The 26,059-nt window shown below is 44.7% G+C and overlaps 1 protein-coding gene and 1 long non-coding RNA gene across 4 annotated transcripts in view; one reads left to right on the forward strand and one right to left on the reverse strand.

Annotated features, from left to right (window-relative positions):
- Positions 1-26,059, forward strand: part of CAMK1D (calcium/calmodulin dependent protein kinase ID) — a 223,111-nt gene that overhangs the window by 21,635 nt on the left and 175,417 nt on the right. The window lies entirely within an intron of this gene.
- Positions 2,001-6,059, reverse strand: LOC132073897 (uncharacterized). The gene is made up of 2 exons (XR_009418540.1): positions 5,993-6,059; positions 2,001-2,939 (listed from the first exon to the last, which is right to left on the reverse strand). It is a non-coding gene; the product is annotated as an uncharacterized LOC132073897 (long non-coding RNA).

Consider the following 26,059-nt stretch of genomic DNA (forward strand, 5'->3'; position numbering starts at 1 on the left):
TGAGGGAATAATTCAAATTAATATAACCATCTGTAAATCCTGGTGGAAAGTCCTTTTTGTCAGCAGTGCAGAAATACCATCTAAGAAGGTTTGCCCTTACACTTTTAAAGTTCCAGGCCTGCATGGGTCCCAAGGAATTTTAATCTCCCATTTGATTGGAAGGGAGTTAATGATCATAAAAGTCTCTGCTCAGTTTTCGGGGCACACATTGGGGTCTCAGCTGTTCCCTGGGCTGAAGTGTGGCTGCTTTTCTGATTGGGTTGAAATGACCAAGGAGATAATAATGGGTACGTTGAATTTAGAGTTGGCTGGGAAACACTGAGGAGCACTGGGAGCTGTGCACCGCCAGATTCCCTGCTGCAGGACAGACAATTCCACTCTGGGTCACACAGGCATAACTGGCTCATTTCTGAATCACAGGCATCTGATCTCACTGCAGCCTATTGACTTTAATGGAGTTTATTCTTTTAATTTTTACACTGGTGTAAGGGAGAGCAGAGTTTGGCTGGAAGCCACAATAGTGCTGTGTTGGCAGATGGAGTGGGTGAAATGTGCAGAATCAAACCCACTGCAGGGAAGGCTCAAGTTTTGTGCTACCCAAACCCTTGTTTGTGAATCCAGGGTGACTAGAAGAGAGCCATCCCTCCCCAGCTTGTAGGGCAACATGGAGAAATGGAGAGTCTGGGGGTTTATTCCTAATTCCTGCTCTTGTTTTCCTACCAGCCCTTTCTCCATGCTGAGCTCTGCCTGTTGATAAGATACCCTGAGTTGTCAAGTGCTTCTTGACGAGACCCATGCTTATCCTATCCAGGGTGATAAAAACCAACAGAAGGCATGGGCAGAGCTGTCATTCCTGTGCAGGAGGCCAGCATGTGCCCCCTGGATCGTGGTGACACGTTCTGACTGTAGCAGTGGAGGCAGCAGTTGGGGTTTTCAGAGGAGCAGTAGCTGTGGTCTGTGGCAAGAAAAATTTTCTCACTGGTGCCATCCTCCTGAATTTCCCCCTTTAAACACAGATTAAAGTGGTTTAAAGAGGTGATAAAGTATGAAGTTTTGCTTGTAGCTGTAGTAGGAAGAAAGTGATGTGTGGATGCATGAGCAGGTGAGATGGGGGGAAGGTGAGGATCTGACCATGCATGTATTTTCCTAATGATTTTTGTTGCTATTGATACATTAATTTCATTACCACTGCATTGTCTCTCCTCTTCCCTTGTTGCTGGCAGTGTCCTTCACCAGAAGCAGTTGGGCAGGGTGTGATCCCTCCCTATCACACCTTATTGCTGGCCCTTTTTGATTTCTTGCACTTCAAAGCCTGGCATAAGCCCTGAATGTGACCTTTAAAATGCATTCAAAAGATGTTTAATCATTATCTGTAACTCTGCTTAGTCTTGTTATCTGTATAAACACCCAGCAATATCATAGAGTACTATCATTTTGTACATATATTTAATTATCTCTTGCTTTATATTTGGCCTGATGAATTTTAATCCAGCAGATGCTGTTAGCTGATCACTTGGGTGCTGGACTTGGGTGCTGGGCTTGGGTGTGATCTTCTGTGACCATGTTCACAGGGGTCTGAGGATGAGGGAAGAGATGAGGATTTGACTCCATGTTTCAGAAGGCTTGATTTATTATTTTATGATATATATTATATTAAAACTATACTAAAAGAATAGAAGAAAAGATTTCATCAGAAGGCTAGCTAAGAATAGAAAAAGAAAGAATGATAACAAAGGCTTGTGGCTTGGACTCTCTGTCCGAGCCAGCTGACTGTGATTGGCCATTAATTAGAAACAACCACATGAGACCAATCACAAATGCACCTGTTGCATTTTACAGCAGCAGATAATCATTGTTTACATTTTGTTCTTGAGGCCTCTCAGCTTCTCAGGAGGAAAAATCCTAAGGAAAGGATTTTTCATAAAAGATGTCTGTGACAATCTCCCTGTCTTACTGCAAATACAGTGTTTGGGCTCACTGAACACACTGTGATCCATGCCCACATGTACAACACAGATGTGCTTTTTGGGTGCCTGGCACGTGGAGAACAAGGGGGGACACCGGTAAGAATGGGCCTTGTCTGCTCTCTGGGCTGTGTTTAACTGGTATCCTTGCACTTGGAAGAGATTTCTTTCTTTGGCAGCCTTTGCTCATTCGTACCCTTCCAATTTGTTTTCAACACAGCCCGAGTGTAATTGAACACCTTCTTTTATTTCAGTGTAAAAAAAATGTCTGGTTTACATGCCTCCTGAGGATTAGGCAATGAATTAAAAGCAAGTGGCTTTAGAGAATCACAAATAATGCTTTAACCTCCCTCCCCACCGAAACCAATGAATGATTCTCTAAATAAACAGATTTTCCTTTGTGTATGTTGGGCTGGATGAGACAAGAGCCTTTCCCCCAGCTGGCCCCCTTCAGCCCGTGGTTGAGCCCCAGTGGCATGTGAAAGTTGTGCTGTGTTTACCAGAGCTCATCCTCTCTAGTAACTGAATTGCTTCACACATGGGTCTCCCAGCCATTGGGGGTGGTTTTATTTTAAGTTTCATAAAGAGTTTAGAGCAGGAGTGTGCCTCCCTGGCTCTTTGACTATTTTTAGTTAATCTCTGTGACTTCCCTACAGCTCTGCTCCCCTTAATGCAGCTTACACTAATAGGCAGAGACAGTCACTGGGGACATTAATGACTTGTCTGTTGAGGTCTGTCACTTGCTGGCGACTTACGTAGTCAGGTTGTTGTTTTTCTCCCTGGAGCACTCCAGGATTCTTTATCTGAGCCTCTCTCCTTGTCTCACTGGGATTACAAGGGACATTTTAGTTGCAGGTGCACTTCAGTAAACAGAGATTTCTTCACAGGGTGTGTTTTTGCCTTGTCACACATGCTTTGTAGGGCTACTTGTTGGAGCTGAATTAGAACAACTTGCTCTTCTGATATCCAAGGACTCTGTTAGGAGAGAACCAAGCAAGTCTTGTATCATGAGGGTTTAAATCCAAATGGATTATATGGTGGGTGACAAAATATTGTGAGGAGGAGAGGTGCTGACAGTTTGGATGATATGAGTCTTGTAGCTCCTGTGTTACTGCAGTTCTCTTAAAGGGTCTGTCAACAATGCTCAGACTTTTGGATGATTTCCCTTCAGTCAGGTTTTCCTTTTACATTAACCATCACCATGTGCCTTTTGGGAGAGCATCTTGGGAAAAAATGGGATGCTCTAACTCATTCACCCTTAAACCTACTGGATTTTTTGAATGGATAATGCTGATTTTGGTTTTGTTTGCATTTTTTTGTCTGTTTATTTGTTTGTTTTTTTTCTAATGAAGAACTCAGGGGTGCCTGTCAGAGAAGTTTCATTCCCATGAGGAGGAACTTGGGCACCAGGAAGGTGCTGGAGAAAATTGTCATTTGACAATTGCTCAGGTGGTTGAACAAACCACTACCTACAGTCCCTGGTTTAGGTCTGTGTTGCCACAGTAACTTCCAGTCCTGCTGCCCACTTAACGCTGCTTAATTTGATTGCAAAGACCAGACCTTCAAGGAGAGACTTTAAGCTGTGCCTAAAAGCTGAAATTGGGAGGCTGCTAAGTTTCCCCTACCATCCTACTTAGCAAGCAGGGATATAACTGTGCTGTATTTTACAACTCTATAAACTTACAGCAAAGCCAGGGCTCTGCTCTCTGGCTCTGAGACACAGATGAAGTGGATCCCCTTAGAGTTCAGCTGTTATGTGTATTCTGTGTTGTCTCTTCAAGTTGTAGCTGGATGTATCTTCCTACAAGTAGTGTAGCTAATTTTTATCATATCAGACCCATTTTTATCTTTTGTCCTTGAAAGACAGTAGAAGAAAATCATGGAAGTGATGCAGAACTGCTAAAAATTAAGTACAGAGCTTACAGATTCCTTATACTGCATTTGATCGTTGTAAAAGTCCAGAAAATGTAGAATAATACACCCACTCTATATCATCTTTTTTAATGGATAAGTGGATTTGGTTGCAGTAATGGTTTCAAATTTGCCTGACCTTTAGGGGAGTTTGAATATGAATCCAGACTGGCTTTGAATCAGGCAGTGCAGCTCTTCTGTTGTGTCTAAATGTGGATCCAGATCTAAGCCTTAGGACTTTGGTTCTGTGTCTAACCACAGTAGTTCCCAACGAGATGAAATAAAGTCTGCAAGAGCAGCTGAGTGATGTGCACGCTCCCAGGTGCTGCAGTGAAAACAAAACATTACACAGTGATGGAAGCCTGGAAAAACAGAGGCAGCAAAGGGTTTGGGGACAGCTGACAGCCATGGTGTGGCAGGGCCATGGGTTAACTCCAGCCAGCAACCAAGGACCACACAGGCCCTGGCTCACTTCCACACCAGTGGGATCAGGGGGAGAACTGGAAGGGTAAAAGCTGGATCAGTCATGGATTGAGATAAAGACAGCTTAATAGGGAAAGCAGAAATTGCCCACACAAGCAAACCAAAACAAGGAATTAATTCACCGCTTCCCATGGGTGGACAGGAGTTCAGCCATCCCCAGGAGAACAGGGCCCCATCACAAGTGGTATTTACTTGGGAAGACAAGCACCATCACTCCAAATGTCCCCTCTTTTTCCTGCTTTTCCCCCCAGCTTTATGTACTGAACATGATGCCATTTGGTCTGGAATATCCCTGTCCTGGCTGTGTCTCCAGTCAACTTCCCAAGTACCCACAACTTTCTTGCCAGTGCAGCCATATAAAAAGCAGGAAAGGCCTTGGCTCTGTGTAAGCCCTGATCAACAATTAAAAAAATAAAATCTCTATTTTAACAACACTGTGCTCAGCACAAATCTGAAACACAGCCCTGTACCAGCCACAGTGAAGAAAATTAACTCTACCCCAGCCAAACCCAGCACAGCTACCCTGGGGACAAGCAGGTAATTAGAGAAATGCAGTGTTGCCAAGGCACCAGATTTATAGGAGCTCTGGGGTAGGATGTATGGGAGGAGGAGTGACAGTGCAAGTGAAGGATAACGCAAAATGCAGCAGCGTAGAAGTGTCATGGGAAAAGAGAAGAGCTGTGGTATCCTTGTGGGTGGAAATTCCAGCTCTAATAATAAATGTAGTAGTAGGATTGTACTACAGGAACATCCCCTCCTTCCCCTCCCCAGGAAATATTAAGTGAGATTAAAGAAGCTGAAAATTTAGGACAGGTATTAATAGAAGGAGATTTCAACTGTCCATACATAGAATGGGTCAGTGCCTCATCAGGATGAGATGTAGTGAGAAAGTTTTCAATGGAGTAAGTACATAGTTGCTTCCTAGAACAATTAATCCTAAGTCCTGCAAGAAAAGATGCTATTTTGGATTTATCCTGAAGTGGTGCCAGGACCAGGAGGAATTAGTGGTAGAGCTCACTGGTAGCAAGTACAATACAATTAGTTTTAACATCACAGCAGGAAAAATCAAGGCATATATGTGGATATTTAGTTTCAGGAGAGGGATAAATATGAAGGTGCAGTTCAAAAATGGAAGAAGACTGCATAAAGTCTGGAGGCTGTTAATAACAGTATCTTAGAAGCTAAAAAACCTGCTGTCCCCTAAATCACTAGCAGAATCAGTAGGGAGATTAAACAGCATATCACAGGAGATGACTGGCATCTGAGAAATGGAGATCTTGTTCAAATGAAGAGAATGGGGAAGGCTGTAAATTGTGTCAGGTCAAGCGTAAAGGGAAAACTGGGTTTTCTGATGAAGCCAAGCTGCTTTGGGTAGTCAGATGCCACAGGGATGGTGAGGAACTCCAGACAGACCTCATAAAAATGACTGAGTGTCAAAAACAGGGCATGCAAGCTCCAGCACAGATAAACGTGCAATAATCCATCAAGGGAAAATTAAACCATGCCTTCATGATGCTAAACTCCAGAGCTGGGAGCTGTACCTTGGGGGAGAGAACTTGGGAGTCATGGTTAGCTGTTGTCATTATATTGCAAAGGTTTGATATTGTTGTTTCCTTATTGCAAGAGTTTTGTACCTCCTTGATGTTTCTCACAGGCAGCTCCTCAGAGCAGTGACTCTTCCTTCTTCTCACAGTAGCCAACTGACTCCAGTTCCCCTCTCAACCAGCCACCCCACTCTTCTATAGCACTCTTCTTCTCATTAGCTACAGCTGTGGCCTGGTAAAGTCAGGCCTGCTCCTAATCTTTGATGATTGGCCCAGCTGCAACTCCTTAGGGGTAAGATTACTTTCTGTACTACCTTTATTTCCTTATATTCAATCCCCCTACAGTTGGCAGCTATTTGGGATCTTGTGCTCAGTGGCATTCAAAGCAAAGACCTGTGTGTGGTCAGGGTGTGTGCTGAGAACCCGGTGTGTGATGGGGTGTTGCTGCTGTAGGTGTATCTGTGCCAGGGCAGGTCAGGACAGAGGTAAAGATCCAAAGAAAAACAGCTAAAATGACTGAAAAGATGGAGCAGCTCCTTAAGTGAAAAGACTTTGTGAGCTGGGTTTTCACCCACAAAGTGAGAGGAGAAGGCAGGTGAGGGGTATGTTGAAACTAAGAGGTGATTGGGTTAATACACAGTGATTTTAATCCAGCTGGAAGTAAGAAAGACAATAAGATAATGCAGCGAAAACAAAGTTTTTTTGTACTTGGCAGATAGTCCATGTCCTTCCTATGCTGGGGACTGTAGGCACACAGTTTGTGGTGACTGGGAGTGGGGCTGTGGCTGAGCCTCATCCCCAATGGACACAGCTGTGAGAAGCAGGTGAGCAGCATTGAAGGTGATGAGACAGGGAGTGCCCAGGTGTGCTACCAACCGCCAAAGGGAGCAGAGGGCACACAGGTGCAATGCATCAACATGAGGGGTATAAAAGGCTGGCTAGAGAGGAGGAATGGCAAATGCTTGTAGCCTTTGAGGTGGTGTGGTGTTGCTCTGTGGGTGTTGACGCTTTTGCATATTGTGTGTGAAAATTTCTGTATTGTGGCAGTCTCAACGGTGACAGAGGATCCCAGTGCTAACTGTGAGTACTTGGGTGGGGTCTCATGAGAGCAGAGCAGAGGGGCAGAGTGACCTCCCTTGACTTGCTTCCTACTGCTTTTGGTGCAGCTGAGGACATGTTTGGCTTTCTGAGCTGTGAGAGCACAGTGATGGGCCAGTGGTTGAGCTGCTCATTCACCAACACCCCCAAGTCCTTCTCCACAGAGCTGCTCTCACTCCATTCTCCATCCAACCAATGCTTGAGCTTGGGAACGCCCTGGCCCTACTGTAGGACCTTGTACCTGGCCTTGTTGAACTTCATGAGGTTCACACAGGCCCAACTCTCAGGCCTATCCCTCTGGAAGTTCCCTTCCCTCTGGAAGTTCCCTTCCATCTGGTGTGTTGACCACACCACAGAGCTTGGTGCTATCAGCAAACCTGCTGAGGTTGTGCAGGACAATGTCAAATGCATTGTGCAAATCCAGGTAGGTGATATCTGCTGCTCTTCCCCTTTCCAGCAATGCTGTAACCCCATTGTAAAAGGCCACCAAATTTGTCAGGAATCTGACAGCTGTGAGATGATGGCAGCTGTTGATGCCTTGCAGTATAATTTGCCTTCTCATCAGTTTTACTTTACACATTGATCCCATGCAAATTAAAACGTTGCTGCTTGCATTTCCCTAAGGGACAGAAAGGAAATGAGGATGGAGCTGGTTGGAGTAGGGCTGTGCAAAGAGCCCTATTTATCACTATAAGAAGGGCAGTGTGTATAGGATAGTGTGGAGGTAAATGCTCCAGGTTATGTTGAGACAGTGTGTGGAAAGGGTAGAGTGAGGAAGACCCTCATGGGGAAGGAGCCTCCGAATCCTGGTGTGGAGCTGACTGGGGGAAAGCAGGAGGGTGTTTTATGGAGATAATTCTTCTACATTTGAAGAAAATTTATTTTATTTATATTATAAGAATTATCTTAATTATATTATTATATGGTGGGAGTTTAGGACCATTCGCTTCCACACTAGGCTGTGGTGCATGCATATAATCTATGAGATTATGTAGTAAAAGGGCATTAGCTGATTCCTTAATAAATCAGGATTTTGGTATTTGGCTGGTACTGGGTGTTCTAGAGGCTCCTAAAACAAACTATTTTGTTGCTTAGTCAAATCAGGAAAGCAAACATATGAATCCTGCCTAATGCTGAAGCCATGAGAAATCAGCCCACCCCCAAAACTAATTTTAATACAGATAGGAAAGCAATTTCCTGATGAGAAAGCTCTTGATAGAGTGTGTTGATAGCAAACAGCCAGGAGAGGGTTGTGGGCTCTTGTGCAGCTAAGCAACCATGCTGGGAGACAAAAGGAGGCTGTGCTGTGAAGGGTTGTGCAATGGCTGGGGCAGGGGTGGGATTTAAGGATGACCAAGACCAAATGATGGAAGAGACCCCTTTGGTTGGTGGATGCCTCAGGGGTTGGTTTTCACACAAAACAGAATTGCAGCACTCCTGGCCTTTGCTGGTGTGATGTTGGGGTCATCTTGGAGTTCCTTGGCCAGCCACTGCGAGGGAGAAAGAAGAGGTGTGAGTGTGCCTGCATTGTGATCAGTGCTGCAGTGCTCTGAGATGTGTTTTCAGGCAGGAGACATTTAATTTCTCACTTGTCTGTCCCTGTGTTTGGTCTTGGAGGACTTGGAGTCCACCAGGCCAAGCAGGCAGGGATGGAAAGCCTCCAGGAAACTTAGCGTTTTCCCTTGGCTTCCCCTGTTGTTTTTACCTTCTTTCTCTCAGTTTGCAGTAGTTTTTATTGGCAACCCTCACTCCCTGTGAGGGCTGAAATGCTGAGGTTGGGGATAACCATAGAATCTGTAGGAGTCCAAACTGGATGTTCACATCTCCATTGGAGGGGTGGGAGCCTCCAACTCCTTGTAACCTGTGTGGTGTGGCTGACCTTGGATTTCTGGTCTGTGGTATTTGGCTGCCTGTAGCCCTTTGTCAGCGGTCTGGCTTTCAGTGGAAGCTCTCCTGCAAGAGTCAGCTTGCTCATAATAAACTAGTGAGTCATGCAAGCATGGAATTACTTCCTGCCTTACCTTAGGGTCAGGTTGTTACATAAGCCAACTCCACGACTTTCCCAGATGAGGTTTGCTCTGGCATCTCTTCTCTCATGAGAACCTTCAGGGTTATTTTTTTTTTTTTTGCTGCCCTGAGAAATGCAGACAAAACTACAGTTCCTGTGGGTGCAGAGGGTATTCCCTGTCTGCTGCTTGTTCCTGCATGGACCTCTGCACACCCCAGAGCAGCGATGCTCTGTTGTTCCCTGCTCCCCTGTGAGTCACTCTGTGAGCTGTGTGTGGATGAACCCTGTGGTGGGTGCCTCTCATCCCACAATGGATATCTCAGCAGGGTCCTGCTCTCCAGGATGTGTCATGGTGTTCCCCTCTATTTTGGGGAACAGTTGTACCAAGGAGAGTCTGAAGATTGCAGCGTGCATTGAATCTGGGACATGTGTTTGGCTCTGGCAGGGAGATGGAGGCTGGTTTGCTTTTCAGCATGGGAATGATGTCCTGGGCTCATCCCTGGAGATGTTCCCATGCCAAGCCCTCACCCTATCTGCAGAGGCCATCCCACCCTGACCTTGTGGAGAGCTCCAGACTGCCTCAAACATGGGCGTGGAACAGTGTATGTAACCCTCATCTCCTAACCATGTCCTAACCTTGGGAAGGATTGTCACCTCCAGAAAGCAATGTGTCACAGTATCTATTTATATAGAGAGTCTTCTGTTGTGGATGCTTCTTGCTCATCTAACTTCACTTTTGGATACAGCCCTGCCATTATGTTTCAGACTCAGTTTTTTGTTGCCTTTGTTAGCTGGTAATGGCCCCACCATGAATTCATTTGGACGCAGTGAGAAAAGGTCTCATGGAACTGAAGATTTCACCTGAGCTGGAGGCAACAACATAAATCCATAGGATTTACACTCGGAAATCCTGTGAGGGATACAGCTAATCTATGTTTCTTTCTGCCTTGGTGCCCAGACTGTGAAATTAAATGGTGCCTCTGGTCCAGGTGCAGTGAGTAGGGAGGGATTTAAGTAATTGGTATTCTCTTAAGACTCTACAGGAAATGCAGGCAGAGAGACATAATTGGAAATGTGATCATAGTATCTAGAATTGTATCTGATGACTACACTCATCCCAGACTATGTACAAGACTTGCTTTGTCTGTCACAGGTGTTATCCTGCTTATCTCTAGGTTGTGGCAAGAGATGCAAAACTTTTTTTATGGGAAGACAAGGACAGTTTAGTTAGTCAAATTTTAATGACCCAAACTTGGTTTCCCCAAGACAGAAGAGACTCGTGCCAGCCAGTGTGGCACTCCCATTCCCTGTGGAGCTGAGCAGATTTGCACTAAACCAGAAGCTTGAAATGTGCTTTCAGTAGAGAAAGTGTTAGTAATCCTGGAAGAAAATTATTTTCTGCCCTTTTTAGAAACAGAAATTCGGCAATGCTGTTCGGTGCAACACAAGTTTTTTCTTGCCAAGCCTGAGCTTTCAGCTCAATTCCCCAGCCGTGGAGTTTGTGGTGGAAAATGGGCACACAGGAAAGTCCTGGAGTCTCCATCACTCTGTTTGGTGCTGCTGACTCTTAGCCCTGCTGAATCACAGTGACACATCTGGCAGACCTTCACCTGAATGGTGGTTCATGAGCTCAGGTCTCTGGGGATGGATGGATTTCGTTAGTGAAAAGGCAGCAGTATTTCCAAAGGGGGCAGAATCTCCAGAGACCCCTCTGCCAGTTCATCTGAGGTAGGTTTTAACTCCAGCTCCAACTTGGCCCTGGCCCCCTGAGATGAGATTTCTTTGCTGAACCTATTAAAAGCCAGATTAAGATCTCTAGCAGAGGTCATTTAGAAAACAGTGAGAGAATTCTAAGGAATACTTGTTTTCCTCTCAATCCTCAAAACAATCCAGAGAATGTGTTTGGAGTCAGTTTCTAAACTTAACCCTCTCATCCTCAGGGAAAATGTGTGCTGCCCTCGTGCCTGGCATGGTGCTGGCTTCCCAAGCCATGCTGCTTTTCTGGAGCACACAGCAGGGTTTGTGTTGTGTGGGGGTTATGCCACGAGGAGAGGGTGACTAAACCTGATGGGTTTGCAGTTATATAAATTGGCATCAGCCTGTGCTGCTGTGTGCTCGGCACAGGGATGACTCAGAGGCAGGAGCTGCATCTTGGGGATTGACAGCCTGGGGCAAAGCTGATGGATCCTGCTGGGTCTCCTTGGTGCCCCCTTATCTGCCATGGGTGCTGGGGGTGCTGGCTTCTTCCTCTTTAGGGAACAGGGAGCTTTGGTACTGAGCCTCTGGGGTTGCAAGCAAGTCAAACAGTGAGTCAGCCTTAGGTGGAAATCCAACCTTGTGTGTGTGGGCTGTTGAAATCCAAAAAAGCTGATAGGAAAATGAGCCTGTCCCTCCATGGTGGAGAGTCCACTGCTGTCTGTGGGAGGTGGGATCGTGGTTAGATGATAAAGGATGGATTAGAATTGGAACTCAGCTGTGAGCCCTCTTAAGCCTAGGAAGCAGCCCAAAACTTGGAGTGCCTTGGGTTCTACAAGGAGATGCCTATTGATTTCATCCTAAAACCAGCTCTATCAATTGCATCCTATCCATAGAAATGTGTGCAAAACACCCTCTTTTATTTTATTTTTCTTTTTGCTACATTTTACTCCTTAGTTTGTTCATACTCTAAATTAGTATGCACTGGTGTTCTAAAATGGGAAGCCAACTCCATCAGAATCTCATAAGGGAAAAGAATTCTTTGTACCACTGGGAAAGATTTTGCTGGTAAGACTACTTTCTATCAAGAAAAGAAAAAGAGAAGAGGATGTTTTACCTGGGACCCATTGTGTTCTTTTATGGCAATCATCTATATTCAGAACTCATGCCTCCAAAACTACAAGATCTAAAAAAAAGTTAAATACAAATTTTTATTATTCAAATTTACTTTCTAGGTTATGGAACTTAGATTTCTGTGCTTGAATTTTATTTTTTTCAGAGGCGATCAGGAGCTTGCAAAAAGAAAGTCACATGCCATCCCACTTTCCCCCCACCCTGCTTAGAAAGCTTTGCTGGAAGGCTCAGTGGGAACCAGGGCGTTTGGAAAAGGACCAGGAATCACAGGAGTGGGCAGTGCTAGCACTGCCTCAAATCCCCTACTAATAAACACACCAACTGAAGCCAGATGGTAAAAGTGCATTTTTATCATGTTTTATGTGGATTAATGATTCCAATAAACAGTTTTCTCCTTTGTATACATTCAGGGCAGCATTAGTGCACCATCTAAGAAAATTCAGTTAATTTCTTTGGCTTTCTTAGTGCTGCATTCAAACACTGCCTTTGTCTGATCTGCCTCAACCTCCTCTCATATTTGCCGTTTGAAAGAGCCGCAAGACTGCAATAAGACAGTGGTTGCTGATCCCTGAGGGGTCTGGTTTTCCCTTGATGTGTCTGTGGCTCCTTCCACCATAGCAAGAGTTACTTGTGCATTTGGGGGGGATTAGTTAATGACCTGTGATGTTCAATCCACAGGGCCTCAGATTGTTTTGGTGACAGCCATACTTTCTGGAGTGGTTTTTGTCTTCATTATGTTTTGGTGTGTGGTAAAAACAAGCATTACTGCCCTCGTTGCAAGATGGGAAGCTGATCTGTTGCCAGTTTGGTGGGTAAATAATGTGAGCTGCTGCAGAGTGAGTGATTTATTTACAGCCAGGGTGCTGTGGTTCAGCCAGGCCCTCTCCTCAGCCATGCTCTTGGAGAGGCTGTGGGTGTCCTCTGAACCTGGGCAGCTGCTGGGAAATGGGCTCAGCCTGACAGGAGAGGTAATTAGGCTGACACAGGTGAGGTTGTGTGTGCACACATTTCCCATGATTCAATCATGAGCTTGTGTGTAACATTCCTGAGCCTCTGATGCTGGATGTGGGAACTGGCCTGGTGCAGGCCCCACCATGTGCCCAAGCCTTCCCAAAGCTGTCAGAAAGAGCAGGAACAGTTTTGAGGGAGAGCAGGGCAGCCTGAAGGCTTTGCTAAGCCCTTATTTTGTCAAGGCTGTTGTGCAGAATCTGTGCTGATATTTATACCTGTGGTCCCTGTGCTGTGTGCTCTGGTTTTCCATCAGCTCAGGAGAAGCCCTCATCCCAGGGCTCACTCTGGGGGTGGTATACAATGTCTGGGAATGACTCACACAGCTGCTGTGTGGCACATCTACTCCTCTCCAGATGTAAAATTAAACACATGCTTTTAGTGTTATCTTGACCTAGACTAATGTTGCTATTTCAGGGTTTTATGTCAGAGGCACAAAAACCTGGAAATCACTGATGGAAAAGACCTATGAGATCATCCCTTCCACCCACAGGGTTGTTCCCTGCAAAATATTCTCCATCATTTTGTCCAAAGCAGTCAAAATTCACTCAAGTGAGAGGGATCCTAATGCTTCTCCAGGGGAACTCTTACATCTTCCAGGATGCCAGGGAGGACTCATTCATCCCCATTCTACAGTCCAAAGTTAATTTTACCTTGTTTAAACCTTCCTCCCAAGTTCAATCCCCAAGACTGGTCCTGCTCTTCCTGCTGTTCATATCCAGCACAGTATCCAGCTCAGCCACCTGTAAAGGGGAGAATTTGCAATCAACCCTCAAATAATTCCCCAGGGCCTCTCCAGCTGTACTCCTGTCACAAGGGTGGTGTAGGATGGAAATCCTCATATGCCAGGGTTGTATTTCCTCCATCTCTCTGAGCCACAAACTCCCCACAGGGTATTTTTAAATTTTTTGTTAAAATATCTCATTTGCTGCTTCATGGGATGTACACACCCAGACTCATAGCCCAGCTGTGTTTATTTTGAAAGGAAAAGGCAAAATTCCCACTGAATGGGAGAGGGCTGCTGTAAAGTGGGTGTTGGCTACCTGATGGACAAGAGCTGGGTTAGACCATATCAGTCTGTCCATGTGTTTGGGCTGCTGGGGACACCACCCCTTCCATCAAACCTTATTTCTGAGCTGTTGCAGGCTGCTAACAACCTCTGCTAACAACTGCTGTAACATCACAGAGACATCTATTTTTAATCTAAAATGCAGTTGCAAAAAAAAAAAAAAAAAAAAAAAAAAAGAGGTCTCCATATAAGAGATTTTACAGATAAGTTGGAAAAGAAAATAATCTCTGTCTGCAGGGCAGGGGCTGTGTGTGCCAGCTCCCTGCTTTGGCCCAGCTCTGTGTCCCATCTCACCCTCACATCCCCTGGGAGCAGAAATGGAAACCTCTGCTCTGAGCTCTGGCAGTACAAGTGGATACCAAGGGAATGTTTTTGCCAGTGCTTAGCAGGAGCCAGCTCTTGCTCCACTGCAGCAGTTAAACTCATGAGTGCTCTGAGCCTGCACAGCTCTCCTGGCACTAGCTGAATAGGTATTTGTGGGTTGTTTTGGGGGTTTTTTTTTGCACCAGGGTAATTTTCTTCTTGGGCTTCTAAGCACTCGTCTGTGAAACATGAAATTGCCTGACCCTGAAGCTCATCCCTGGATTGGTGAGATCCATAAGTTTGAAGAGAACAATATTTTCCTTTCTTTTGTACTCAGAGGAGTCTTCAAACTGCAGTCACTCAGCAGACAGCAATTTTCAGCTGTCTTTCCTTTATGCTTTCAGTAGGATATGAGCATCTTTGGAAAGTGCAAATTTACAGCCAAGGATCACAAAATGATGCCTCACTCTGTGATCTTTCCTGGGCAAGCTTTGCGTAGACAGTACAGCTGCCATGTCTGAGGAGCTGCAGTATAAAGGATTGGTAAATGCTTGCCCTGGAGGACCCATCCAAGGTGCCTGGGATGGCTCCAGGCTGCACAAGGGATGTGACAGGACAGGCTGTTCAGTGCCATTACCTGGGGATATCTTGCCTGATAGAGATTCCCGGAACTGAGATCCCAGAGCTTTGCCAGGGCTGGTGCAGCCCCTCTCAAACATTACAGGATACCAATAAGTGGAAGGAGAGAGGAAAAGGTCTCCTCATGTCCAAGAAGAGCTCAAATTCATTTTGAGCATATGCTAGGGGACAGAGCTGAAGAGTGAAAAGTGTCTGTCAAAAAACCACCTTTTGCCCCTCCTAAAAACTCTAGTATTTTTACTGAAATCTGCTTGATCTGGCTCTAATCCCCGTGGTGTAGCTCTACCTTCCTCCCATACAGCTGCCTCCTAGTAGCCATATTCCCCCATCTCACTTCCATTAATCTTTCCATATTCATCTGACCTTCTGATGTCTCATTTAGTTTTCCCTGTTTGCATTTATTTGCTCTGCAAATCCCTCAGGCCAGGAGCTGTCTCTGTAAAGTGTATAGTGATTGTCCAGTAGAATTTCAGTGTGTAGTTTTTTAAATCCACAAAAAATGGCAGCTCCAATCGTATAGGCTGCTTTTACAGGTTGCTCTCCATGTGACTTGAGCCAACTTTTAAAATCAAAGTTAACTATTGTGACAAAATAATATAAATATCAGGTCTCATCAGAATTTGGCTCTATAATAACCAGAAAATATGGGAAAGTATGCAAAAATTCTGTTCTTTAAATCAAGCACAAGCACTTGAAGCATTCTGGATTATTTGTCATCATTGCCAGGCTCTACGGTGCCTGCATCCACTTCTTGCCACCCACAGGAGCTGCTTTCAGAGTAACCAGACTGAGTCATGAGTGTCCTTAGCTGCAGATTTTGCTCTTTGAGCTTCAAGCTGCCTTTTTGCATAGTGTGTTTGTGCTGATCCACTGGGACGTGGATCGTTCGTGTTATCGACACATCCATGGGAAAAAGGCTGAGCCTGGGGTTGGGATATCGAACCTTTTGTCCCTGGGATCGTTGTGGCATGCCCTGGGCTGGCAGGGGACAGCAGCCAAGCCATCCCAAGCCTTTGTGCAGTGGTTTGGAGGTCATGACTCTGCTCGGGGCAGCTGGGTGTCTGTGCTGCAGGAAATTCGCTGGAGGGATGGATGGAAGATGCTCTACTGCTGTTGGTCATACAGCAGGGCAGCACAGGGCCTTGCCTCTGGGGGATAACGGGGCTGGGTCTCTCTCCTGTGCCCTACAGACAGACTTTTGCCATGGCATCATAAATTCTGAACCAATTATTGTTGCTCTGCTCATGGAAAACAGAGAAATCAACTGCAGGAGCAAAGCCCTCCTCATTTCCTACGTAGCATCAATTTCCAACTCACAGTGGAACCATGAAATCTCTTGAGTTTTATTGTGAAATTACTAAACAGCCAAGAGGCTGAGCCCTTGCTAAGCGGAAGCCTTCGTGCATCTCTGAAGCTGCTCACCACTTCTGCAATCCCCCATTTACAGTGAACAGGAGAATGTGACACAGTGGCCTCACAGACATGTGGCTGTTATTGGCAGCTCAGAATTTGCTCTGCTTTTGGAAGTTCTCTTCAACAGTGCAGAGGAGATGGTTCTCTTCTCCAGCGCTGTGAAGCAAAGGAAGCATTTCCAGCATGATGTTCTTGCACACCAGTGGTCTGTACAGATGATTATTAACAATAACACAGCAGTTCTGGTTGGCAGGAAAAGCTCTTCAGTTTTGGCACAGAAGTGCCAAGAACTGAGCAGTTGGGAGTTCTGTGTATTGTGTGGTACAAAATCAGGTTGTAGTTCTGCTGCTCCAGGGTGGGAAAGAGGCAAGAGGGTTATCAGAACAACCCCGTCTTCTTTCTTTAAAGCCTAAATTTTTCTTTAAACAATCCATCCAAAACCTCATTGTTTAAAGCAGATGTATTTTATTGAGATCGAAGGCACAGACTGAGTGTTAGAAAATTTTAGCTTTACTTGTTTCTTGCAGGGATTCCTTACCACTCCTGTGTCCAAAAATTATGACTGTTCAAGATCTCCATTTCCATACCAGTAAAACAGGGACCACAACATTTCTTAGTCACAGCAGGATTATGAGTTTGAATGAATTAGTATTTCTGAGGTGCTGTGGTGGTAGGTGCAAGTCTTTCTGTAAGAAATCACAATTCCAGCTAGAGAACAGTTTTGCATGGTGAATGCTGAGGTTAGAAAGGTGTGAAGCCAATTTAACTTCCAAATTCTGTGGGCCTTGGTGAATCATCAGAAAATCTTTGAATTCAGGCCCTTGCTACTGAGGGGTCAATCAGGATCAGACTCTTCCATGCTCTTGCTGAAACCAATCAGACTATGCACATAATAATGCAGTGATGCTCAGAAATCATGGTAGACCCAGGTTCTGGGAATTATTCTTTGTCCTAGACATCTTGAAAGACAAAAATAATTCTCCGTCCTTTATCAACAGGAACTCTTTTTCTGGGACAACCTCTTGCTGATTGAAAGCTTTTTACCCTACCAAAAAATAGCAATCTCATCAGGAGTTGTGGAGTTCAGCAGAGTGTTAGCACTGCAGCAAAAGCTCTTTTGCTGTTTGAAAGTTGCAGTTCTTCACTGGGCCCACGTGTTTATGATGACTAATTTCCCACTCTTATCTAAGAGTTACTTAATCTAAGAGTTCCCAGTGGGATAAATGGAACAGGAGCGAGGGCAACAGTGTGCAGCTGTCAAGGTGAAAAGAGAGAAAATACCCACATATTGCACTAGGCAGGCTCTTAAAAAATGTTCTGGCTTTGCCAGGAAAGATAAGGGTCCCTCTGTAGCTGTAAGGTTTCTATGAAAGAAACTGTAAGTGCTGCAAAAGTTGGGAAAACGGTCATGCACCCTGTGTTTTGGGAATGATCTCCAGCCTCTGGCATTGCTGCTTCATGCTCATGGTATTGTTCAGTCTTGGTGACACAGACACTGCCAGCCTTGGCTGCCTCTGAGGAATGGCCCTAAAACACATCCCCACATCCTTTGGGATGCTTTGGTGCTGGGCTGGTGGATTATTTACACCATGGATATCCAGGGATTCAAGGCAACAAGTGTGTTCCTGGATATTGGTCTTTTCCCCCAAATCCATTGTATCCCACTGGGGAGGAGCAGGGAACCACAGCAAAAATGTGACCTACTCATACAAATAACTCTTGATTCCAGCTCTGAGGGGTGTGAAGCTGTGAAAGAAAATGCTACAGCTCAGGATTCATTATTTTGAGGGCATGTGGGAGTTGTCCTTAAAACTGCTGCTTCTCTTGATGGGTATAAATTAATTACCCCCAGCTCTGTTGCCAGCTCGTGATTTGCTGAAAGTCTCGCTCCAGCAGAATCCTCGGGGATTCCTGAATCCACTTTTGAATCAAGCAGGGGAATAGGGTCTGGTGTTGTGCCTCTCATTGATCAGGTTAGACACTGCCTTGGTTTCACTCCTGACTCTTTGAAATGGATTGAGATTGTAAAACTTGCGTTCCTGGAGCAAGTCACGTCAATAACCTGCCTTTGTGTGGGAATGTAGGGTTGAATAAATGTTCATAAATGTTTTTCTGTAGCAAGTAGAATATTTTAGCTCAAGAACCACAGACAAAATGTGGCAGCCTCATTTAAATCTGTAAAGATCCAGTATTAGCTACAAGACTGCTTGGTGTTACACCACATCTCTGAATAGATGTGCTTTTATAGAATACCTCACACTGAAAATCTAATTAATCGGAGAACAGTTATCACATTACCAGCCTGACTGACTCTTTTTTTTTTTGGTGGAAAAATGTGTGTTTAAAAGTCTAAATGCTCCTATTACAATGATTAATTATCTGCAGAAAATTGAAAGCACACAAGAAATTATCAAGAAAGAACATTTAGACATCATCTGTCTTCCTAAAAACACTTGTCTGAGTGTATAAAGAAGAATATTATTGCAGTGTAGATGCTGGCTACTTGGGGCATATTTTTTCTGCCTTCTCTTTAAGTGTATTCTTGCTACAATTTTTTTAAAATATATATAGTGCCTAAATGGATAAAATATTTATTGAATTTTTTAACTGGAGTGATTCTGTGGAGAAGATTGATTTCCCTGCTGCCTCAGATGCAGTTTAATTTTTGTGTTACTTATGAAATAATGAGAAATAGACTTTAATGGGCAGAAGCAATGGCACAGAGCACTGGTGCTGTCTCAGAGTGGGTCAACAAGGAGCCTCACCTCAGGTATTTATGAGCTGTGACGGTGTCACAGGGATTGCAGTTTGGAGAAGGAAACACTGCCAAAGCCAGAACCAGTGGAGCAGACACCCAGCCACCTATAAATCTGTGCACTCTCGCTGCTTATTAGCTGAGGGTCATGGCTTATTAATTACATGTGAATTGATGATGACATATCTCATAAAAAAAGCAGCATACAGCAAAACTTGATGGCTTTTCATTAGGCAAGATGGAGATGGGTATTTTGTAACCCAGCGCGGGGTTAGAAGAGTAAAATTTACTCCTGCTTAGAGGGTTGTACAAACTGAACATCCATGTTGAACATCCGTGTTTTTTAAATAGAGAATCAGCAATTGATTAGGCCTGTACCAGTCATTTCCAACAGATTGAAAATTACAGGAGGGAAATAAACAGCATCTGGTTATTTTTTCTTAGGAAACCAAGAAAACCAAAACAAGAAATGGACCGAAGGAATCCCAGGCAAAGAAAGAAAAAGAACAGTTATGTAGATTACACAGGGTGCTCAGACAAAACCCCAGAAAACCAAACTCTCCTAGCTGACATAAGGCAGTGCTCACACTGCAAGCATTAGCTCCTGACAAAGAGCAGGGAGCAGCAGCATTCACACCATCCCTGGACAGTGTGCAGTGGGGAGCAAGGGGATGGAAACACAGCTTGGAACAGCTCCATTGGTTTAAGCCAGCCTTGCCCTGGGAGCCAGGGTGCCACTCTCAGAACTTTGTAAAACTTTGTCCACTAAAATCTTTGGCTCATTACACAGAGCTCGATATCAAGGTCTGGATTAAATCCATTTATAGTAGATAAATAGATTTGGAGGAGGTCAGGGCTGGGTGGAATGCCTCTAGCAAAGAAACTGAATGTTAATAACCATTCCAGTGAGGGCTGTGCAAACAGCCAAAGAAAATAACAGTGAAATGAAAAATAAAGCACCTATTTCTCCTGCTTTGTACATGTAAGAAGTCCTAGGTTCAGCCCTGAACTGATCCTTATATGTGCTCTCAGAATCAAGGATCTGAGTCATATGTCTGAGCATGGCAGGATCAAGTGAAATTTATTCTTAGAATGAATATTGTCTTTTGTTTTTGAAACATTTTCAAGAATAAGATTAAGATTTCTCTTGCCTTGGTATAACTTTCAAACCAGGAGCTCCCCTAGTGTTCTCAATGCCTCCGTCCAGCATGGTCAGAGATCCATATACATCAAATAATGAAAAGAAGAAAGAGAAGAAGTCAGTGTTCAGACACATTAATGGTCACACATAAAAGACTAAGTGAATTTTATGAAATATTCTCACTTTTTTTTTTCCGCTAATACTTAAGAAAGATTGTGCTGATGGCAGTAGTAAATAAAAACCAGCTGAGCACATTTTGGAGTTACTGTGGAGCTTTTCATCACCAGAAGAAGCCCAGCCCTGCTGCTGTAATTACATGATGCATAGCACAGTTGTCTCACCCTTCTTTCTCCTTTATGAACAAACAACCACTCTGCCACACTGGCTGCATTTAAACAACTGATATCTCCAAATAATCACTTGGTGCTAATAATGCTCTTAAAAAAAAACATTTATTGCAAATAATGATGTCCCTGTATCATTTGTGCTGCAAATGAAGATGCATTATTTTCTGGAGAGCACCACCATCAACTTTGATTGTTCCTGCCCAATTCACTGAGTCCTGACATCCCCAGTGTGCTGTGTGAACTTTCACTGAAAGCCTGAACCAGCTTTAAAGAGATGCTGCAGCTGTTCTGAATTTTAGTGAGTGAAGTTAAGTCTCTGTAGCCACAGGTTGCTCCCTCCAAAGCCTTCCTTTCTGAGCAGAGGAATTCTTTTATCTGATTGTATTTTTACATTACCTGGCACACAGTCCCCTTCTCTTGGTGTGAAATTCAACATTTGCCAGCCAAACATAAAGCCCAGAGTAGAGACAGAAAAATAATTTACTTCTATAGCTAAAAGAACAAAGGTTGCAGTAAAGAAAAAGAAAAAAAGGTTTATGGGGGATGATTTGCCCAGATTGGCCCTTGCTGAAGAGATCTAGTGCTGTGTTTGGTTTAGGACAAAAATAATGGTGCAGTTTCTGGCTTGTGACCACACGTGGCTGTGTTACCATAGTTTAGTGACTCTCCATTGTCTGCTGTTTGCCGGCTTCAGGATTTATTTTCTGGTTTCACTTCCCACTGTGAGGGGAGAAGTGAGCACACAGCTGGTTCCTGCAGCTCAGCTGTACCTGCCCAGGCAGCAAATCCTTCATCCTGGGTGTGCATCTGTGCCTTAGCATTGCCAGAAGGAAAACACCATTTTTTGGGCTCCATGGGTATAAATGTCCCCTTAAAACATTGATTCACTCACAGGCTGCCAAGGAGCTGTGGGATGAAGCACAGAGTGCACCAGCAGAGACTGAGAAGGATTTGTCCAGCCTGGAGAGGAGAGGACTCAAGGACGATCTTTGTGCTGTCTACAGGCTCCTAATGGGAGGATGGGTGTAAAGAACAAGGAGCTCAGCTCTGCTCAGAGGTTTGTGGTGACAGGATTAGGTGCAAAAGGCACAAGTTGCAAGATGGGAAATTTCAGCTAAATGTAGGAAAAGCTTTTTTTACCATGGATGTCATCAGAGGGTGGAGGCTGTCCAGAGCATCTGGGGCAATGTTCACAATTTGGCTGGACGTGGCCCTGAGCACAGGATCTGTTGGATGTGTTTTACATGGTGGGGTAGACTAGAGACCTCCAGGGTTACCAGAATTACTCTGTGACTAATAACAAGTCCCACTGAAGATTCAAAACTGCCCACTAAAATCTTTGGCTCATTACACAAAGCTTGATATCAGGGTCTGAATTTAATCCATTTATAGTAGATAAATAGATTTGGAGGAGGTCAGGGCTGGGTGGAATGCCTATAGCAAAGAAACTGAATGTTAATACCCATCCCAGTGAATAGCATTTTTTCTCTGGTTGGTTCCCCAACCTTGTGTTGACAGTCTGGGCTCATGGTATGACCAGTGCTGTCTGAATTTGGGTAGATGTGGGTGTCTCAGATGGAAATCACAGATGGGGTGAGGAATGAGCAGCTCACAATGTGGCACCATGTCTGCTATGGGGCAGGACCCTGGGGTTGGATGAGCTGGAAGAGGTGGAGGAGTTCTCCTGTGATCTGAAGCTGACATTGGCTCCAGTGAGGGCACAGGTGATGGGATTTTACCAGCTATTTATCAGGCCCAGTTCTGATGGTTTTTGCTTCCTTGGTAACTTCAGGTAGCTGAAGGATGTTGCATTTTCTGGCTTATTTTGAGCACTGCTCCTTGAGCCCTAGGCCTAGAGCTGGCCACCAGCTGCCATCCTGCACACCAGCCATGCTGCTCAGTGTCACAGCTTCATTGGCACCTCATGGGTGTTCCAGACCCATCTCTGGGCGTGCCAGGACCTTTCAGCTGCTCCCAGGCTCTTGCCTCTTTTGGATGTACCTCACTGCAAAGAGAGACCTCAGAGCCTGGCGTGGAGGGCAGACATGAGCTAAATCAATCCTATTTGTTCCATAAGTTCAGAGCTTTCTATACCAAAAGTGGAAATTTTCTCCTTGCTGATCAGGGATGCCACTTCTGTGTCCTGCTTAAAATGTGCCCAGGAAAGCAACATTGCAGGCAAAATGGGAAAGGCTTTCCATGAAGGCTGGAGCATCTCTTTGGAGTCAGTGTATTGCTGATTTGCTCTCAGAGTGAAGAAATAGCCCATGGTTAAAACAGCCCTGAAGTAAGCAGATGTTTTCTGGACAGGCTCCTAAAGACCTTCAAAGGCAGTTAAGCCCTAGGGAGTGAAGTGAACCAGGCTTGCCTGGAAATCAATATCCACAAGCTGAAATTTCACATTTTGAAAATGCAGCCAGCTCATTTGGGTACTTAACCATCCGCTTGTCCTCAGCCAAGTGCTCCAAAATACTTGGCATGTGTTTTCTTGTCTACCAGCTTTATGTCTGCTTTTATTATCTCCCTTTGCTGCTCCAAAACTGCCGTGAGGAGCTTTGCAGCTTGTGTTTTCAAAAAGCAAAAGTGTTTGTCATGATGTTTTCTTCCTGGAGTTTTGAAACTTGCTTTGTATAAAAATTTCAAAGTAATGTGAGCACCCAGCAGTTCAACCTAAAAAAGAATTTATTTGGTATCAGAAAGAGATGTACCACTAGATTGAGCTTGTGCCTTTATTTATGATCAACATCAGCAGGGAGGATTGTGGGGAAAAGAAATTTTGACATTTTCCTTCATTTTAACACTGCATCTCTATTTTTTGCTTCTCCCTTTTGGATCCCAAACTCAGTCTTGCCCTGCTCCCTCAAAGTCTGTGTGTCCAGTCCTCCCATGTGGGCTGTCCTGCCCTTGTGGCCTGGCATCAGCACAATAAAGCTCCAGTGCAGCAAGAAGCACTGCCCTGCCTTTGGACTGATTTTTTCCTGTCCCAGGGTTTTTTTTCCACATTTCCCAAGTAATTCACTGTAGCCCTGAAGAACATCATCTTTTGCTCTTATTGAGGCAAAAAAAACCCCCAAAACCCAATATTCAGCTTACTTACTAATAGAATTGATACTCAAAACTGTTCTGAAGTCACCAACTTAGAGGCTCTGGATTTTCACATAACTGTAATTTATTTTTTCAAGATTTTTTTTCCTCAATTTGCCTGGACCCACTTGTTCCTCAGACATCTCAGCTGAAATTGTCCTGGGTTTTCCCCAAAATGATAGAGCCTTTTTTGTGTGATCATGGGAATTTCAATATTCTTCCCAAAGCTGGAGGGCAGGAGGTTATTTGAGCTGTGCAGCACTGAAGGGAGCAGAGGCTGTAGGTGTTAAGTGGAACTTGTAGAAGTAATTTGGATGAGACATGGCCCTGGATAGCAAAGCTTTGTTAGGAAACCACTCAGGCTTTCTGCTAGGCATCACACATTCCCAATTTGATAAACTTTGCTGGAATCATGCTAGTAAAGTGAAATGCATTTCCAGGCATAACCCAGCAGATTTCATTTTAATGGCTGCAGCAGATCTCTGCTTGTGGAGCTGAATATTGGAGCCTGGGGCTGGAGCTGGGGACAGCAAGTGTCCATCCTGGGGAGGCTTTCTCCTCTCCTAAAGTCTGTCTGGGGAAAAAAAGATAAATGCTGGTTGTACTCTGCTGTTTCTATAACAGGAGGATGAAGAAGGGAAGTGGAATCGAGCAAGCCAAAAGCAGAAGGGAGAAGCATCAGGAACGGGGAGGTGTTAATTGTTCCCTGTCTCTTTGGAATGGATGGAGTGAGTCTGTGGCACATAAATTTCACAGTGCCACAGCACCCTAGTAATAAACTGCATCTCAGGCAGTGAGACAAATGGATCTGAGGAGTACTGTAATACTTCCTTGGCTCCAGACCAATGTTTTGGGTAGATCTGTGTTTATTTTCCGGTGTTTCACTGAAAGGGCTGGAGGGGATGGCTCCTGGGTGGGGAAAGGCCAAATCCTCATCTGCCCTGAGTTCATGAGAGACATGGGATGGGAAAGGTTGGCAGAGAGAGGTGGATTGAAGCCAGTTCCTTGTGTTGTTGGTTTTGGAGTGATGGGAGCATGGTGTGGGTGCTTGGCAGGGGATGGATTTGGGTGACATGGTCTGTGATGTGGCTCTCCTTGACCAGCCAAGAGCATCCTGTGACTGTCACCTGGAGGGGCTGGTGGCCAGTACAGTCAGACACTGCAGGTGGTGCTTGGCCCTGGGCAAGCATTTGCCAAGGTTTTCCCCTTGGATTCACCCTATGATATCAATCAACCTCAGACAGGTACCTGGCAAACAAAAAGTGTCACTGTAGGACACGAAATAACACGACCTGCACACACTGCTGTTCTCAAGGTAAAAGAGGGAAGTTTATTTTCTGACTCCAACATTTATAGTTTTCCAAAAGTGACAGTGGATTGGAGGGTGAAAGTGCCCCCTCTCCAATGACACTGGACAAACCAACAGCCCATCAAATTTCTCCTCCTCCATAAAAGAATGCAAAAGAATAAGTTATTTTCATAAGGTGTGTGAGAAAGTTCGTTACAAGAATGTAAACATCAGAAGGCTCAGAAAATCTCAAAAATCAGGAAGGCTGAACAGGCAGGAGGCACAAGGGGCATGGCTGAGGATCCCATCAGTCACCCAAAAACTTCTTTGTGTGTCATGGTAATGGTTGATCATAGCCTGCACACCCCAACAGTGCCATATCCAACTCATTGGGGGTGAAATGGGATCATTCCTGTGCAGCGTGAAGGTCACTTGGCCTTGGCTGTTATTCAGAGGATTTTGCTGTTCATGGCCTTGTTGTTTGTGATCATCTTGGTGCTGTGGAAGACACAGGGAGCTGAGGGGTCTGCCTGGAGTGTTTACACTGCTGTGCTTGGAATGAGGAGTGAAACCACCAGACACATAATTCATTCCCACTATTACACTATGAAGCTTTTTGCTGCTCGTCTCCCTGTGGATGTAATTAGTCGTGGGAGCTCTTTTTTAAAAGTAATTACACCATTAAGCATACTTTGGCTTCAACAACAAAAATGCATGGTTGGGCTCCATAATTACACCTCTTAATGGTGTTACATAATTGTATGTAAGAGTCTATGAAGCAAACAATGCCTGGGCTCCCTCTGACTGGCTGCTGCTTTGATCTCCAGAACTGTTGCTGGGAGTGGAAACTCTGCATCCTTCAGCTGGATGAGTTGTGCTTGGAGAAGCTGTGTTCTTCCCAGATCCACTTCCACTCAGTGTGAAAAGCCACTCGTGTTCATAACTGAGAAATCAAAGCCAAACAGCATGAGCCTGGGAGCTGCTCAAGTGGCTCACTTCCTCTGGGTTTCTAAAAATGTGCGTGTCCATGAGACATGTTTTTGTTCCTGCTTCTTCTGTACACAGCACTGGAGAAGCTTTAAGTAAAATCTGTCCTGAATTGGCATCCCCAGGATGTGCAGCTGCCAAAACAAAAATCAGGCAACCAAACTGGGCTCCTGCCCTGAGAATAATAC

This window comes from Ammospiza nelsoni, chromosome 5 (assembly GCF_027579445.1).
Source record: "Ammospiza nelsoni isolate bAmmNel1 chromosome 5, bAmmNel1.pri, whole genome shotgun sequence".
Lineage (NCBI taxonomy): Eukaryota > Metazoa > Chordata > Aves > Passeriformes > Passerellidae > Ammospiza > Ammospiza nelsoni.